The sequence below is a fragment of the Mesoplodon bidens genome (genome assembly GCF_964165515.1).
Source record: "Mesoplodon bidens genome assembly, chromosome: 11".
NCBI lineage: Eukaryota > Metazoa > Chordata > Mammalia > Artiodactyla > Ziphiidae > Mesoplodon > Mesoplodon bidens.
In genome coordinates, this window is record NC_138167.1 from 28375174 (window position 1) to 28391157 (window position 15984).

Below are 15984 nucleotides of genomic sequence, written 5' to 3' on the forward strand. Positions count from 1 at the left end.
CTATGGAATCACTATACACTAAGAAAATAAAAACACAGTCAACGGAACAGCACAGAGGAAAAAAAAATGGGACTATGCCTTCAAATATTCCCAGAAAGAAACTATCAGACACGTTTATATTTAGAATTAAGTCAAAGACCACTAGTCAGAAATCATATTAAAATAATCCTTCTGTCCCCTAAGCAGACACTATAACTCCAGCAATGACTGGAAAACAGTAAATTTAAAACATTTCCATTTGAGAATATACTGTTATATATTTATAAAGGTAGCTCTCCACTCACATGGAAATTCTCCAGCCTTTCCTATGTGTCTAGTGTTGCTCATTAAGTGTCCTAAAAAATGTAATTCAGCTCTTTCTTTCAGAGTTCATAAAAGTCGAGGAGAGATGAAAGTGCAAATATTGCAGTGTGCTTGGGACTCAAAAACTATGTTATACACATTTAAAAGCAAATAATGTGATTTTGGTGCCTTATTTATCTTTAAAAAAATAAAAACCCTACAATCTTTAACCATAAATACAAAACAATGGATTTCTATCAACAATAAAGATAAATATTCTTAATCATAGACTTTACTTGCCACATTATTTCTTCTAGCCATTATGATCCATAACATACAGTATGTAAGGTCAAAACAAACAAACAAACAAACAAAAAACCTTAGATCCTTTATAATATGAGGGGAAAAAAACTCCATAAACTCTTCATAACTTAGTTCCTGAACTTTGCAATTTAGCTTTCCCATTGCTATTTGACAATACATTTCAGCTATAATTTGATCATATGAATAAAATAGAATAAACTATCTCTGACTAGATTTAATTCCCCAAAGACTACTATACTCAAAGTTATATGATTTTAAAAGTTTGTAAAAGGCAAATATTCTTACATGATAAGAATCACTGCAAAAGACCAGTGATTATCAAAATGCATCATAAACTTAGGACTGATCACAGGAATGCAAGATATTTTCCTCCCTAATATCCCATTAGAAACAAAGCACTTTCACATTAAGTTAAAAGAGAGGTATTATTGTGAAGGCTATTGTATAAAAAAAAAGAAAAGAACTGAGGGTCAGAGAAACTGAGTAAATGAATAAGAGCACACAGCCCAGTACAGAATATTCCAATGAAGTCAACATTTTGAATCTGATTTCCCTGTTCTTTACAAAATGCTACATTGTCTGGAGAAGTCAGGGAGAAACAACTTGTTTTCCTGACTGTTGGAAATGTAGAAGGCCTCCCATTATACCTACTCTTTGAGCCACTAGGGTATGACATAAAATAAATTCTTGTTTATAGACGAATGTGAAGAGAGATGCCACCTATGCTATGAACAAAGAGAACTAGGATAGGGGGCCAAACATAACTGTACTTAGTCACAGAAAAATATCTTTGTTTTCTATATAAAGCACTTTAAAAAACACACACACACACCACCCCTCACCAGATTTATATAGGAAGGTTACTCTTCCCTCCATGAGGCTGTCTTTTGCTCGAGTTAGGATGCCTTTAACATTATGCCTACAATTTTATAATGGAATGTTGAATTTGAAAATTATAAAAATCCTGAACAGGTCTTTCTATTCTATAAACCTTGATGTAGCTAAAACAAGAAGGAGAGCAAACTCCTGAAAAGAAATTATGGAGAAATACGGTGCATTAATCAGAAAACTTACCTGAAGAAATAACTTAATCAAAAATTTAATCTGTGAATTGCATGATTTGCTCTAGTAACCACTCATCTCAAATTACAATTAAAATGTCTGGACTTAAGAGTATGATTGAAATATCATAACTAAAGCTAAAGTGCAATCAATTAAACTCTAACCTGTATGAAGAAGTACTAGGTTAATGGAAGAGGCATATTTTGCATGAAGCCTGAAATAGGAGTAGATAAGGAAGAAGTTAGTAACACCTTTCCAGGACCATCCAGGAGAAAAGGTTCCCTGACTTCCCCCTTTATAATTCAATCCTCATTGATATTAATCTCTTAAAACAGGCAGATGCATCAATCTACCTTCTCTTGATGACAATAGTCAATTAGCTCATCCGACAACACTGCTTACTCTGATTTTATGCTCAACAAGCCACCTTCCAATTTTAAGATGGCTTCTCATATAGTTATTAGCACAGCACTGTGCTGAGTGGCCAAGAAGAATATTACAGTTTACTTGACCATTATAGTTTTTATTCTCAACTGGCATTCCAAGACCCATACTGAACAGCCAGTTAACCTCTTTAAATGACATCTCAGACTTCTCTTTCTCTAACAGGAAAACTGCAATTCCATTTAAACTTCAGAGCAATTCTGCAAGTATTTTTCATCAAAATATTCTATGCCCAAGACCTAACTAAGCACTAACTAATTAAACATGTTCTCAAATCTCAAGATGCCTGAACTTTACTAAGAGGACAAACTCAGAAATAAATAGCAATATTGGATGGTATATAAAATAACAGTTTATTATGGGGAGAAGGAACAGTAAAATAGAGTAAAATTAATTCAACTACAAATAAAAAACATCAGGTACAATAGTTAGTTCTTAACCAAATTATTTTTTTAAATATACTAGAAAAATAAACAATTTATAGGTATGTCTATATAATAAAAATAGTCTAAACAAATGTATATCTTGAAATAATTGCCTTATTTTTTTAAGGTTAAGTATCCTTTTCTGTTGCAATTATATAATGAGACTTTATTAGTGGAAAACTGAAAATTCTAATTATTCACATGAAAAATGAGCGTAACAACACCATCTATTAAGGTAAAGGATATTTGTAAATGAGTTAACCTACAAGTTGTAGGCCTAATTCTTTCCAACTCAGTAAATGAAATCAGCTAATAAATATTGTTCTTAGTGTAGTAAATATTGAATTTTTTAATTCCTTTAAAAGGGAAGCAAATATTACTATCCTAACACAGATGTATTTTTAAAAAGAAAATCTACTTGGTATATATTATGAATTCTAAAGTTAATAGTTTCACAGTAAAGACAATTTTACTATTTGTGACTTTTTAAGGTGCTAATTTTAAAAAAGCACACAATATATTTGGTTTTGGGAATAAATCTTCAAACTGAAGTTATGAAGTGAGTTCCAAAAAGCTACTTGTGGCCAGCAGAACTTAGACAACATGTAACGAGGCTCCACTGCTGTACCTGAGTGGAATTGTTCTATTTAATTTTTAATAAGAACAAAAATATAGCTTATAAATAGAGCCAAATTAAAAATTGTTCTAGTTAGTTTTCCATATGAACAAAAATATAGCTTATGAATAGAGCCAAACAATGCTTTATCATTTTAAAAACACAGTCCAGCATAAATTTTCTACATGTGGACAGAGAACCACATCTCTGCATAAATATAACTGCCTCTGAGAATTGTTCTGTATCTATAAACAGAATGACACTGGGTTTAATTAAAATATAGGAAATTATTAGAGGACTTTTATTTACCTGTTTTTCAACTTAGTTTCAGGATCAACTGACCGCCTGCAAGGTCTTTACTAAATATTGCTTAGGCAACCACAGAACCTAGTTGGCACATAAGCAAAGGTCTGTACGAATGAACGGCTTTAGTATTCAATCAAAAGCGTCACCTTTTTCACTTTAGGTATGATGAGGTGTTTTATTATGGAAAAAAGAGTAGAAGAGGAAGGTGGCATATTAGACCTTTGCCCTAATAAGTAACCCATTAACTGAATAACACCTGAGTGAGGAAATTATAAACATGCCCCATGTCACTGGGTCATGTCTAGGACCCTTACCTTGGGCATTATATTGTCTTAAGGACTGGAATTAAGAAGTTCTTGGCATGCATATATATATATATATATATATATATATATATATATTTTATGCATATAACACACAAAATGGTTTTCCGAGTTTTTTAAATAACGACAGGGAAATCAAAACTTGTTTTGAGCAACTGAAAGGAAATTTATCGAATCTTTGGAAGTCACTTGAATGCAATATTTAATTCTCTATGACTTATTTATGCATTATTTTTATTCTTTGACCAAATATTATAGCTGGAAATTTAGCATGCAAATTTAAGGAAAAAACTATTTTCCTGAACCTAAAATTTCTACGGCAAATAGAAACACTGTACTGAAAAACACTAGCGAAACACTGTACTGAAAAAGTAAAACTTTAGAAATGAAAAAAAATAAAGTATTTTGAAACTGAAGCCTACTAAAAAGCCAGAATTAGCTAGAATCTAAGACACCAAGTAATTCTAAAGGGTAGGGTCATTGGAAAGTACTTAACAAGTTTATCAGCTTTCAAGAAAATAAGAAGAGACATTCAGGTTTGAAGTTGTACAAACAGACTAAAATTTCAGCTCAGCAGCAGCCACATTTCATAGCCTGAGCATACAAGTAGAAATTTATCGTGTATGATATATATTACTCAATGAAAACTAGTAACAAAATAAACTTTATTTTTCAGTTTTTGCTGAAAATTGTTGTTTTAAAGTATTTATTTATTAGTACTGTTGAGCTGAAAAGGTCAGTAATAAAATATACAGTTTCAACCTTTGCCTGGGTTGAATTTGGTATAATACTAAAAGAATTTGAGGGGAAGATAATTAATGGTGAAAATTTTTTCTGTATTCACCTGTGATTGATATTCTTGAAATTTATTTAAAGGAAACTCAGGGCTTTTCAGAATCTGACGTGTCAGAGCTCTGTTTGCCTGAGCTAAGGTAAACAGAAGAACACTTTGGTTTGAAGTAATATGTAGGGTTAACTCAGGGTGATACAAGCTTTTAGAAAAAAAGATGGGTTTTACAAAACCCAATCCCTGATTTCAGCTAAAGTAGAGAAATGACATTTATGTTAAAAATGGGAAGGATAAAAGAAACTGAGAACAGAATGAGTCTTCTTAAAAACCTAAAACTTACGTACAAAACTAATTTCATTATATTTTCCACAGTCTTGTAGGCTCTCTATTTCCTATCTCAGTAAGTGGCAACTATGGAAGGCAGAATTATGGTCCCCCAAACATATCAGGTCTTAATCTCTGGGTCCAATTAATGTGACCCTTATTTAGGGGGAAAAAGGGTCTGTGCAGATGTGATTAAATTTATTGATTCTGTGATGAGGCATTTATCCTGGATTATCTGGGTGGGCCCTAAATGCAATCAATCACATATCCTAATAAGAAGAAGGCAGAGGGAGATTTGACACAGAGGAGAGAGTGATGTGAACAGAGCAGAGAGAGATGTGTGGGCTCTAGCCTTGAAGACCCAAATGATGCAGCCACAAGCCAAGGCATGCCAGCAGCCACAAGAAGCTGGAAAAGAGCAAGGAATGGCTTCTCCACCAGAACCCCCAGAGGGAAAGCAGCCCTACCAACATCTTGGTTTCAGCCAAGTGACACTCTATTTACACTTCTGGCCTCCAGAACTGTAAGAATAAATTTCTGTAGTTTTAAGTCAACAAGTTTGTGATAATTTGTTACAACAGCTACAGGAAATTAATACAGCAACAGGGTTCAACCCATCTCTCTTCCAAGCAAGACTCCAATCATCCTTCCCCTCCATCTCCTTCCGCTAATGCTTCCCCCACCTTGGCTTCTGCTTCCAAGTCCCAACTACATCCCAGACCTTAGAGCTAGCTCTTAACTTGTCTTCCTGCTTCCTGTCTCCCAGTTCATTCACCAAGATGTCTCCAAGAGAAAGTTCTCTACAGTAAAACCTGACCAAATGGCTCCCCTGCATAAAACCCATTACCAACAGAAATTCCAAACTCCTTAAAATAGTACTACATACCAGCCACATTCTGATCCCGGCTTTATCTCTAGTTGCACTTCTATCCATATTCCATATCATAGACTCTGTTCCAGACACTTCAGATTTTTTACAGTCCCTTAATCTAATATTGCCTCATATTTCTGTACTATTATTTTACCCTGTCCCTAAAATTTCCTCAGCAACCTCATTTCTGCTGGGAAATGTGAATTCCTCTTTCAGCCTTTCCTCATTTTTGTACCCTGAGAAGATAAAACTGATTATTCCCTCCATCTGCTCCATCATACCCAACATGAACCTATGTCATAAATTCCTCACTTACTATTTATTTACTTAGTTGGGTGCCAGGCACTGTGCTGAGCACTTTATATATTTTTTTTTAATATTTAAAATTTTATTCAAAATTTTGCAATCTTCATACTTAAAAATTGGCAAGGGCTTCCCTGGTGGCGCAGTGGTTGAGAGTCCGCCTGCCGATGCAGGGGACACGGGTTCGTGCCCCTGTCCCGGAGGATCCCACATGCCGCGGAGCGGCTGGGCCCGCGAGCCATGGCCGCGGAGCCTGTGTGTCCGGAGCCTGTGCTCCGCAGCGGGAGAGGCCACAGCAGTGAGAGGCCCGCGTACAGCAAAAAAAAAAAAAAAAAAAAAAAAAAAAATTGGCAGGCCTTACCTCTTATAGTGGCATGGCTAATGCCACCACTTGCTTCTTTTTTTGTGCTGAGCACTTTATTTATTTATTTCAACAACTTTATTGGAGTATAATTGCTTTATAATATTGTGTTAGTTTCTGTTTTATAACCAAGTGAATCAGTTATACATATACATATATCCCCATAACTCTTCCCTCTTGCATCTCACTCCCTCCCACCCTCCTTATCCCACCACTCTAGGTGGCAACGAAGAACCGAGCTGATCTCCTTGTGCAATGCAGTTGCTTCCCACTAGCTATCTATTTTACATTTGGTAGTCTATATCTGTCCATGCCACTCTCTCACTTTGTCCCAGCTTACCCTTCCCCCTCCCCGTATCCTCAAGTCCATTCTCTAGTAGGTCTGCATCTTTATTCCCGTCTAGGGGCACTAGGTTCTTCATGACCACTTTCTTTGTTGTTTTTTAGATTCCATATATGTGTATTAGCATACAGTATGTGTTTTTCTCTCTCTGACTTACTTCACTCTGTATGACAGACTCTAGGTTCATCCACCTCACTACAAATAACTCAATTTTGTTTCTTCTTATGGCTGAGTAATATTCCATTGTATATATGTGTCACATCTTCTTTACCATTCATCTGTTGATGGACACTTAGGTTGCTTCCATGTCATGGCTATTGTAAATAGAGCTGCAATGAACATTGTGGTACATGACTCTTTTTGAATTATGGTTTTCTCAGGGGATATGCCCAGTAGTGGGATTGCTGGGTCATATGGTAGTTCTATATTTAGTTTTTTAAGGAACCTCCATACTGTTTTCCATAGTAGCTGTATCAATTTACATTCCCACAAACAGTGCAAGAGGATTCCTTTTTCTCCACACCCTCTCCAGCATTTATTTTTTGTAGATTTTTTGATGATGGCCATTCTGACCAGTGTGAGTTATCTCATTGTAGTTTTGATTTGCATTTCTCTAGTGATTAACGATGTTGAGCATTCTTTCATCTGTTTGTTAGCAATCTGTATATCTTCTTTGGAGAAATGTCTATTTAGGTCTTCTGCCCATTTTCGGATTGGGTTATTTGTTTTTTTGATATTGAGCTGCATGAGCTGTTTATAAATTTTGGAAATTAATCCTTTGTCCATTGCTTCATTTGCAAAGATTTTCTCTCATTCTGAGGGTTGTCTTTTCATCTTGTTTATCATTTCCTTTGTTGTGCAAAAGCTTTTAAGTTTCATTAGGTCCCATTTGTTTATTTTTGTATTTATTTCCATTTCTCTAGGAGGTGGGTCAAAAAGGATCTTGCTGTGATTTATGTCACAGAGTGCTCTGCCTATGTTTTTCTCTAAGAGTTTTATAGTGTCTGGCCTTACATTTAGGTCTGTAATCCATTTTGAGCTTATTTTTGTGTATGGTGTTAGGGAGTGTTCTAATTTCATTCTTTTACATGTAGCTGTCCAGTTTTCCAAGCACCACCTACTGAAGAGGCTGTCTTTTCTCCACTGTATATTCTTGCCTCCTTTATCAAAGGTAAGGTGACCATATGTGCATGGGTTTATCTCTGGGCTTTCTATCCTGTTCCATTGATCTATATGTCTGTTTTTGTGCCAGTACCATACTGTCTTAATTACTGTAGCTTTGTAGTATGGTCTGTAGTCCAGGAGCCTGATTCCTCTAGCTCCATTTTTCGTTCTCAAGATTGCTTTGGCTATTTGGGGTCTTTTGTATTTCCATACAAATTGTGAATTTTTTTGCTCTAGTTCTGTGAAGAATGCCAGTGGTAGTTTGATAGGGATTTCACTGAATCTGTAGATTTCTTTGGGTAGTAGAGTCATTTTCACAATGTTGATTCTTCCATTCCAAGAACATGGTATGAGCACTTTAAATAAATCATTTTATTTAATCTTCACCATAATCCTAATAAGTAGCAATTATTATCCGAATCCATTTTCCAGGTGAGATAGTAAAATTCTGAGAGGTTAAATAATGTGGACAAAGTTGCAAGAATACTAAATGCATAAGATGCATTTTTTAAATTTTTGACTGATTTATAATTTTGATTTTGACTTTCAATTTTTGTATTGGTTATATTGACTCTTTGTCCATATTATTGAGTATAAAATGAAATGAACTGCAAACAGTGTTATCATACCACTCATCATTGTTTTCCAAGCTCTAGCAAATAAATTATAAAATGAAAGTGAGACACACTACCGGAAAGAGGAAAATTATCATTATGTGCAAAAGATTTAGTTTTGTACCCAGAAAAATGTAAGATAATAAATTAATAAAATATTTCAAAATTAACAGGATAATTCAGTAAAGTGGTTAGAGGCATGATGAATACATAAAGGTCAGTAATGTTCCTGAGTACCAATTGTTAACAATTGTCCTATCCAATTTGGACTTTTTGGTAGTTATCTGTTGCCTTCAATTGCTGAAGTATGTGAGGGCTGTGCAATTCTCTTACACTATCACTTCACTCCCAAATGCTGTTACCATGAAAGCAAGTCTCAGACCAAATTCTGCCAAAGGCACATTCATTAGCAAGTGGGACTCAAAACAGTCACACAACATGCTCTATGTTTAATCAAGTTCCAACTCTCTGTGCTTTCAGGCATTCAGAATAGCAGCTTAAGGAAGATGTGACAATCTTCTGTTGACAAGATTCATCTAACCTCTGGCCAAATCATGGTAGAGAATCCTCTAAACTTTCTGTGCCCATGACCCAAGGAGTCCCTGGGTTTAGGGCACCATTCCAAAAGGCATAATCACAGGATTCTCTAGGTTCATATGCCCTGTTCATTTGTGCAATATTTCTAGCCAATCTGCATATATATATTTTAATAACAGCTTTACTCAGATATAATTCCCAGACCATACAATTCACCATTTAAAAGTGTACAATTCAGTGGTTTATAGTAGATTCAAAGAGTTATGCAATCATCACCACTGTCTAATTTTAGAACATTCTCACCACCACCACCACCACCCCCCCAAAAAAACTCTACCCATTAGTAGTCACTCCCAATTCCACCTCCTCCAACCCTTGATAACCACCAATATACTTTCTGTCTCTATGCATCTGCCTATTCTGTGTATTTCATATAAATGGAATTATATAATATATGGCCTTTTGTGACTAGTTTCTTTTACCTAACATAATGTTTTTAAGGTTCATCCATGTTGTGGCAAGTATCAGTATCTTTACGTTTTATAGCCAAATAAAATTCCATTGTATGGATATATCCCATTTTGTTCATTAAATGATACACATTTGGGTTGTTTCCACTTTTGGCTATCATCCATAATGCTGCCTTAAACATTTGCATATAGGTTTTTGTGTGAACATAGAATTTCAGTTCTCTTGGATATATACCTAGAAGTGGAATTTCTGGCTCATATAGTAACACTATTTTTAACATTTTGATAAACTACCAAACTATTTTTCAAAGTAGTTGCACCGTGTTACATTCCTACCAACAATGTTTGAAGGTTCCAATTTCTCCATATCCTCTCTAGTACTTATTACTGTCTTTTTTATTATAATCATCTAGTGGTGTAAAGTGGTCAATTCACATATCTGATCACCATACACATCACTAGTAAAAAAAAAAACAAGTAATTTCTGACATACACAGTAATTACAAAACCCTCTGGTGCTGATCAAGGATAAAAATCGTAGAATAGTTTCAGATTTGGCATTTCTTAAGCGAGGGCTCCCAGTTAGACTTCAAATACCAACACAGCACATCCTAAATATGTAAGATACTGATTAAGATACTTCAGATTTAACACTACAATCTAACACAAACATCTAAATCACACTGCCTCTGTTAAAATATTTTAAAGTAAATTATAGAAAATATAACACCAAACAGAATCAATTAGGGAAAACTGGAAGAAAATGTAAGATACTATTTTTAAAATCTTGGCATGAATACTTTCTACGCTTTACACAAAGCTCAGAGCAAACATTAACTTATCCGATAATGAACTCATTTTAAATGTCTATTCAAAAATGGTATAATAATAAAAGTTAAAACATATTTACATATATAATAGATGATAGATAAAATGTTAAAGCTATAAATATACAAAACATTCTCTAAATTAATGAGAAAAATATAAATACTTCAAAAGAAAAATGGGCTACATAAGTGAATAGAGATTTTACAAGAGAAGGAATACAGTTAGTCATTGAACATATTACATGAAGTTCATCCTCAATAGTAAGTAATGACATGAAAATTAAATAAATAAGAATGTCCTATGACATAGATAAATATTAGCTGAATGAATTAAGACTCATTTAGTTGTAAGTGTCACAAAACAGGGAAATTTATAATGAAAGAGATGTTTTATGGAGGTAACTTAAGAACATAACTGACCCAATGGAAAGAAATAAAACAAGGACAGACCCACAAAGACCTGGTAAATCAGCAGAGACCAGCACCACAAGGCAATAAGCAAGGCTACAGGGACAACAGGCAGCCAGACCACATGCCAGGTCCTGCAGCAAAAGGGCATTACTGGGCAGATAAAGATGGAAGAATAGGAGGACTGAAGCTCACCACCCCCCACAAACACACCAAAAATACATTTATATGTGGAACAATTCACATGGAAAACTAAATGGAAACTGGCAGAAGAACTCCTATACAACCAAAGCTATAAGAAAGATTTCCACATAACAAGGTAGGAAGAAAAAAAGGATAAAGTTGGGACCTCTGGCCCTGAGAGGAATGTGAAAGGAAGAGAAGGTCCACATGGTGGACTCTCACCTGGGGAGCAAGCAGGTCGAGCCACAAATTGGCTATCCCAGTCCTGGGGTCCTTCAGGGAGGAGACAAGCCTCCCTGGCTACTGGAAGAAACATTGGGACAGATAGAAGAGCTAGAAAAGCCTAGACTCTACTCACAAAGAGTGTACCTGTGCTGACTGCCCAATGATCAGGGCAGAGAGGGCTTTACACTGGCGGCCACCACCTTGCCATACTCCCCAATCCAAGTGAGGAGAATACTTCAGCTCTGCTCACTCCACACCACAGCTTGGCATGGGGTCTGAGCCAGCCCTGAGAAAAGACTCAGTCTAGTTATGCATAAAGAACCCAAAGGTCTAAGTGTGGTGTGGTGTGGTCCTGGTGGGGTGGCAGCAGCCACTGTGGGCCTAGGGTGTGGTCCTGTTGGGGTGCCAATGGCCATTGTCAGCACTTGCTGAGACACCACAACCCTCACACTGTGGTCCTTCTTCAAGCCAAGAGAGTGCTCTGGCCCTACCCATTCCAAGCCACAGTTTCATGCTGGATCTTTGGCAGAAAAGTCCTGGGAGAAGACTGCCACAGAGGCAGCCCAGATATCTGGCAGCAGCATGGCCACCTCAATTCCTGCAGCTACAATGCCCTGACGCCCAACCCCAGCCCAGCAAATGCTCTAGACCCACAACTCCATGCTATAGACTTGTACTAGATCAAGGAAAAACACAATAAGAGAAGAGACATGACTTTGGGTTCCATCTGAGCAGAGCTGCAGATGCCTACGTAGCACATCAGACCTTGGTGAGGGTGAGTGCATGGGCCTCACTTGCTTCAGCAATCCCTTCTTTTGTTACAGAACAGGCACTCAAGGTTAATAAAGCCTGACCAGCCTGACCCTCAGGGCTTCTACTCCAACAACTGAAGAGCACACCCCACCTCTGACAGGGCAGTGACAGACAGGAAGCAGAGAGGAATTCCCACCTCACATGCTACACTGGTTCTAGATCCTCCAACAACAGCCACACACCCTATGGAGTTGACAGTGGCCAGCACACCCTGAGGAAAGACATGGCTGGCATCCATATCAAAACCAGGCATCACACCAAAGGCACTGAACACACACAGTCTACACAGGGATGCTCCTACATAAAAACACCCTTTCAAGACCATGATAGATAACTCTTTCTCCTAAATTCACAGAGACAGAGAAAGTTAAGTAAAATGAAAAGGCAGAGAAACTACTCTCAATTGAAACAGCAAAAGAAAACTCCTGAAAAAACAATGAAACAGAGGTAATCAGTCTACCAGATAATGAGTTCAAAAACTTGGTAATAAAATTGCTAACTGAATTAAGAAAGATTATTGATATAAAGGAAGATCATTTTAACAAGGAACTAGAAACTATAAAGATGACCCAACCAAAAATAAATACTTCAATTTCTGAGATAAGAAGCAATGAATAGCCAACTAAATGACACAGAAGAGTTTAAAAGCGATTTGGAAGATAGAATAATGGAAATCACACAATGAGAACAGCAAAGAGAAAGACAAACGAACACAATCAAGAGCAACATACAAGATCTATGGAATAATATAAAACATGCCAAACTACACATAATAGGGGTTTCAGAAGGAGAAGAGAGAGCAAAAGCAATAAAAAATGTATGTGAATTAATTATGGCTGAAAACTTTCCAAACCTAAAGGAAACAGATATCCAGGTCCAGGAACCACAGAAGGTCCCAAACCAGAAGGTCCCAAACCAGAAGAACCCAAACAGACCCATACCAAGACATATAATTAAAATTGCAAAAGTTAAAATAGAGAATTATAAAGGAATCAAGAGAAAACCACTCATATACAAGGGAACCCCCATAAGGCTATCAGCTGATTTCTCTACAGAAAAGTGGCAGGCCAAGAGGGAGTGGCACAATATAGTCAAAGTCCTGAAAAGGAAAAGCCTGCAACCTAGGATACTCTACCCAACAAGATTATCATTTAGAAAAGAAGGCAAGATAAAGAATTCCCAGACAAGCAAAAACTAAAAGAGTTCAGCAATACTAAACATACCCTAAAAGAAATGTTGAATGGTCTTCTCTAAATGGAAAGAACTAAGAATCTATAAGAAAGGGAAAACCCTAACAGGAAGAGGCAAGTACATAATAGGAATTGGAGGGCACAGGGAGGGAAGGGAAGCTGGGATGAAGTGAGAGAGTAGCACTGACATATATACACTACCAAATGTAAAATGGATGGCTAGTGAGAAGCTGCTGCATAGCACAAGGAGATCAACTCAATGCTTTGTGATAACCTAGAGGGATGGGATAGGGAGGGTAGGAGGGAGGCTCAAGAGGGAGGAGATATGGGGATATATGTATACATATAGCTGATTCACTTTGTTATACAGCAGAAACTAACACAATATTGTAAAGCATTTATACTCCAATAAAGATGTGGGAAAAAAACCAGTACATAGATTAAAAAAACAAAATAAAAATTGTAAAAGCAACTATATCTACAATAAACAGTAAAGGGATAAGCGAAGATGTAAAATATGACATCAAAAACAAGAAATAAGGAGAAGTGAAGTAAAAAATGTAGATCTTTTAGAATGTGTTTGAACTTAAATGATTATCAGTTTAAAGCAAGTACATATAATTATAGGTCAAGATACATGAACCCTATGGTAACCACAAATCAAAAACCTACAACAGATTCACAAAAACCAAAAAGAAAGGAACTCAATCATACTACAAAAGAAAATCATGAAACCACAATGGGAAAAACAAAAAGAGGAAATGAACAAAGAACAAAAAACAACTGGAAAACAAAAAATAAAAATGGCAATAAATACATACCTATCAATAATTACTTTAAGTGCCAATGGACTAAATGCTCCAAACAAAAAAAACACAGTGTCTTATTAGATAAATAAATTTAAAAAGAACCTGCAATATGCTACCTACAAGAAATTCACTTCAGTGCAAAAGGCACACACAGAATGAAAGTGAGGTGATAGATAAAGGTTTTTAATGAAATGGAAATGAAAGAAAGCAGAAATCGCAATACTTATATCAAACAAAGAAGACTTTGAAATAAATACCCTAAAGAGAGACATTATTATAATTATATTATATTATATTATATTATATTATATTATATTATATTATAAAGACCATTATATTATGATAAAAAGATTGATAGAAGAAGAGAAAATGACACTCATTAACATATATGCATCCAGTACAGGAGCACCTAAATATATAAAGCAAATACTAACAGACATAAAGGAGAAATCAACAATAATACAATAAGAGTAGGAGATTTTAACACCCCACTGACATCAGTGGACAGATCATCAAGACAAAAAATCAGTTAGGCAACATAGGTCCTAAATCATGCAGTAGACTGGTTGGACTTAATGATATCTATAGGATATTACATCCAAAAAAAGCAGAACAAACATTCTTGTCAAGTGTGTATGGAACATTCTCCAGGACAGACCACATACTAGGTCACAAAACAAGCCTCATCAAGTTTAAGAGAATAGAAATATCAAGCCTTATTTCTGACCACAATGGTATGAAACTAGATATCAACTATAGAAAGAAAAATGGGAAACAAACAAACACATGGAGACTAAACATGCTACTAAAAAAAAATCAATGGGCCAATGATGAAATCAAAAAAGAAATCAGAAAATGCCTAGAGACAAATGAAACGAAAACACTACTTTACAAAATCTATGGAATGTAGCAAAAGCAGTTCTAAGAGGGAATTTCATAGTGATACAGGCCTTCTTCAAGAAACAAGAAAAATCTCAAATAAACAACCTAACCTACCACCTAAAAGAATTAGAAAAAAAAGAACAAGCACAAAGTCAGAAGAAGAAAAGAAATAATAAAGATCAGAGAGGAAATAACTGAAAGAGATAAAAAAAAAAACATAGAAAAGATCAATAACACCAAGAGCTGGTTTTTCGAAAGGAAGAATGCAAATTTAAAAAAAAATAAGAAATGAAAGAGGAAAACGGTAACCAATACCACAAAAATACAAAAAAAAAAAAGACGAGAACACTATGAATAGCTATATGCCAACAAAATGAACAACCTAGAAGAAATGGACAAATTTCTAGAAATATACAGCCTGTCAAGACTGAGTCAAGAAGAAAGAAACAATTTGAACAGACCAATCACTAGAAGTGAAATAGAATCTTTAATTAACAAAACAAAACAAAACAAACAAAACTCCCTGCCAACAAAAGTTCAGGACCAGATAGCTTCACTGGGGAGTTATACCAAACATATAAGGAAGCATTATACCTATCTTTCTCAAACGATCCCAAAAAATTGAAGAGGAAAGTATACTCCCAAATTCATTCTACAAGGCCACCATTACCATGACACCAAAACAAGACAAAACCACTACAAAAAAAGAAAATTACAGACCAATATTTTTGATGAATATAGATGCAAAAATCCTCAAAAAATTAGCAAACCGAATACAATACGTAAAAAGGATCATATACCATGATCAAGTTGGATTCATTCCAGGATCATAAGGATGGTTCTACATTTGCAGATCAATCAACGTGATACACCACATTAACAAATGGAAAGACAAATACCACATGATCATCACAACAGATGAGAAAAAGCATTTGACAAAATTCAAAGTCCAATCATGATAAAAAAAACTCTTATCAAAGTGATTATAGAGGGAACATATCTCAACATGATAAATGCCACTTATGACAAACCCACAGTCAACATCATACTCAAGAGTGAAAAGCTGAAAGCCTTCCCACTAAATTCAG

General features: G+C 35.6%; 1 protein-coding gene across 1 annotated transcript in view; it reads right to left on the reverse strand.

The window, feature by feature from the left end:
• Positions 1-15984, reverse strand: part of LOC308624526 (copine-8-like) — an 83755-nt gene that overhangs the window by 30575 nt on the left and 37196 nt on the right. The gene's annotated exons all lie outside the window — the stretch shown is intronic.